This window comes from Vicia villosa, linkage group LG1 (genome assembly GCF_029867415.1).
Source record: "Vicia villosa cultivar HV-30 ecotype Madison, WI linkage group LG1, Vvil1.0, whole genome shotgun sequence".
Classification (NCBI taxonomy): domain Eukaryota; kingdom Viridiplantae; phylum Streptophyta; class Magnoliopsida; order Fabales; family Fabaceae; genus Vicia; species Vicia villosa.
Window position 1 is genome coordinate 57629140 of NC_081180.1, and position 4065 is coordinate 57633204.

A 4065-nucleotide genomic window follows, 5' to 3' on the forward strand; every position below is an offset into this window, starting at 1 on the left:
GGTGTAAAATCTCTATCGGTTTGAGATCATCCTGTGTAAAATTTCATCTAAGTTCGAGATCAGACTAATTAAAATCTCATCTAGGTTTTAGATTAGCCTGTGTAAAATCTCATCTTGGTTCGAGATCAACCTTTGTAAAATCTCAGCTCGGTTCGAGGTCAGCCCCTGTAAAATCCTGGTTCGGTTAAGAGGATAGCTAGTATAAACTACATATTGGTTCAGAGGATAACTAGTAAAAACTCTGTTTGTTGTTTAGTTGAAAGTTAATTATTGAAAAATTTCAAATCCTTGTAAAAGGAGGTGCATGGGCATATCCTACTAAAAGCTTTCAAGATATTAGAAACTCTCAAGAGTAATTCTTGGGAAGAGGATTATGTCATATTGATTTAGACTAAACCTCTATAATTCACTAGTGCTTGTCTCTTTCCTTTATGTCTTTTAATTTTGAGTTATTTTCGTTCCTCTTGTGTTCCATTTTTTTTCTTTGTTCTGCCACTTATTTACTTGTTTGTTTTACAAATGTTTTTAAACTTTTATTTTCCGAAAGATTTTTATTTTAATCAACATTTTTTAAACCTTCACAATTCACCACTCATCTTATGTTTAGAGTCTCATGTCTAACAATTGGTATCAGAGCTTTACTTATGTTTAAAGACTAATTGTCTCAAGAGGATGGTAACTTCAAACATTTCTTATAACATAGGGGCTATTTGAAATACACCTTCATTGTTCGATGATGATAGATCTGATCTATGGAAAGATAGATTTATAATTTCCATTGAAAACATTAATCTTGAATTTTGAAAAGTTATATTTAATGGTCCGTTTATCCATACTTACTCTACAAATTGTGAAGTATTAGATAAACCTATTTTCGAGATAATAAACATGTGAGACCAAGAAGTTAATACCTCAAATGAATGTGAGTGTCATTTTCACAGGTGGTGTTCAACCATTGGAAATCTTGGAGAACATGTTAGAACTTTTGTGACTAAAAAATATCTAAGAGTTAAGAATTAGAATAAGAAACCTGATCCAATCCTTAAATCAAAAGATGAAAATGTTTATTATTTTCAATAAAAATCGAGAAAGAAAGAAAGAAAGAATTAAGAAACTTAACAAGTTGATTCAAAAATTGAAAGATGAAAGAATGAGCTCAAGAAACCTAGAAGAATCATTACCAATTTCATAAAAAAAGAATATTTTCTTCAATCAATGAATAAGATGAAGAAGCTTCATCTAGTGGAATGCTTGAAAGAAGAGATGAGGAAGGAGTCTTATTAAGCTAAAACTTTAGAGACTCAACATAAAAAATTCTCAATAAGCAATACCTTATTTGGTTTGGGGATTGTCTTAGAAAGTGTCGGTTTGGTTTGTGAGTTATTCCTATAACAAAAGCTCTCTTTTGGTTCGTGAAGAACATCCCGTTAAACCTCCATAAATGTTCCTGAGCTCAACCAGATATAAATGCTCTGTCAGTTCGATATAAGTCTAAGTAAAATATCATCTTAGTTCGAGATCAAACTGTGTAAAATCTTATCTAGGTTCGAGATTATCCCATGTAAAACCTCATCTTGGTTTGAAATTAACATGTGTAAAATATCAGTTCAGTTTAAGGTCAGCCACTGTAAAACCCTGATTCAGTTCGGAGGATAGCTAATATGAAACTCCATTTTGATTCAGAGGATAATAAGTCAAATTTTTTTGTTGCTTAGTTAGAAGTTATCTGATGCAAAACTTCAAATCCTTTTAAAATGAGGTTTATGGGTATATCTGATAAGTGTCAAATTGTAGTTATTTTTTTATATAGTTTTACGGCACTTATCAACTCTTTTTCCTCCACCTTCGGTAGCTTTGCTTTTCTTTGCTTCCTTTGTTTTTCTTTTGATTGTTTTGATTTAAATGAGATGAGAAGCTTGTATTTGTATATTTTTTTGTTGAGATTTCATTGTTTAAGAGAGGAAGATTGATTTGTGTTTTTCCTTTTCATTGAATGGAAAGAGAGGCACGAGAGAGAAGGATGAACAGACATTTCTGCAAATGAAAATTAATATTTGGAAAACACAATTGAAAGATTCATTAAAGGAAGATACAACTTGAATCTAATTCTTGGAAATAAAAAAGAATTGTACAATAAAGTCGGCTTAGGTTATGAACATGCTAATAATGTTAAGAATTTTATTAAATGTAACTATTGCAATAGAAATGGCCATGTTGCTCTTTTCTGTTTTATTAAGAAAATTCATGAAAGTAAATATGGTCATTATCCCTCGTATTTTTATAGAAAGAATCATGAGCGCAAAATAAAAAGCGTGTCTACTTCATATTTATGCAAGTATTGTCCCCATGAAAAATCCAATTAGAATACTTGCCAAACAAATGTTAAAGGTTCCAAAATGATTTGGGTACCTAACGTTAGATCTGGGTTTTTTTGTAGGAGTGCTTTATAGTATTAAATGCTAGGTGGTATCTTAATTGAGGTTGTTCAAAGCACGTGACTAGATACATGAACCCGTTCTCCTCTTTCTATCCTAAGAAAGAGGGATTTGTCTCCTATGTTGATAAAAACAAAGGGAGAATCATTGGTATTGATACCATATGTAAGTTTCCCGTTCCAACACTTTGGGAGGTTCTTTTAGTTGATGGCTTAAAGCATAGTTTGCTAATTATTAGTCAATTACACGACCAAGGTAATAATGTAACTTTTAATTCTTATGGATGCAGGTTATTAAAGCCAAATTTGATCTAACCATTTTTTCCAGCTCTTGAAGTGGGAATACCTATATTGTGAATCTAAATAAGATTCCTTCAAATGATTTTTGTCTTCTTAGTAATGAGAATTTAGTTATTGGCCTGCCAAACTTACGCTTTGAGAAAAGCTGATTGTGCGATGTGTGCCAAAAAGTGAAACAAGTAAGGGCCTCTTTTAAATCTAAAAATGTTGTTTCTACAAATTGGCCCTTACAACTTTGGCACATGGATCTTTTTGGACCATCCAGACCCAAAAGTTTTGATGGCAATCTCTATGCCCTTGTAGTTGTGGATGACTACTCTCGTTATACATGGACATTATTCTTATATTTGAAAAGAGACATGTTTGTTCCATTTTAGAAACTTTCCAGGATTATCTACGACGAGAAATGATTAAATATTGTATCAATTCAAAGTGATCATGGTGGTGACTTCCAGAACGAGGAATTTGAAAAGTGTTGTAATGAGAATGGAATTTGGCATACTTTTTCGCTCCATTAACTCCCCAATAAAATGGGTTAGTGGATAGGAATAATAGATCTCTAGAAGAGCTAGCGAGGAAGATGCTCAATCAGACTAACATTCCTAACTTATTTTGGGCCAATGATGTAAACACTACTTGTTATGTAATGAATCAAGTCTTGATAAGACAAATTATAAAGATGACACTCTATGAGTTGTATAATTGAAGGAAGTAGGATATTTCTCAATTACATTGGATGTAAAGGTTTTTCCCTTAATAACTGGAAGGATAATATTGGGAAATTTGAGGCTAAAATTGATGAAGGCATATTCCTTTGATATTCTACGTTTAGCAAGGTTTTTAGAGTTTTAAAAAACACGTGACGATTGAAGAATCAATTCATGTTATCTTTGATGAATCTAATCGCTTGTCTGTAGAGGTAGATGTTTTTTACTGTAGGTATCCTAAAGGAAACTTCTCTGGGAGCTGATGATCATGATAAAGATCAAGATCAAGGTCAAAAGGAAGATCATCGTTTAAATGGAGATACTCAAGTTGAAAAACTCAACTTAGACAATGAAAGTCTACCAAAAGAATGGAATACCACTAAGGACCCTCTGATTCAGAACGATATTGGAGATATTTCTAAGGGAGCTACACCTTAACACTCCCTTAGCACGGTATGTAGTCATATGGCCTTTGTTTCCCAAATTGAGGCAAAAGAAGTTAATGAGGCCCTCATTAATGAATATTGGTCTCTTTCTATGCAAGAAGAGATAGATTCGTTTGAAAGAAACATCGTTTGGGAACTCTTTCCCAAAGCTTCAGCTAATCAAGTGATTAGGACCCAC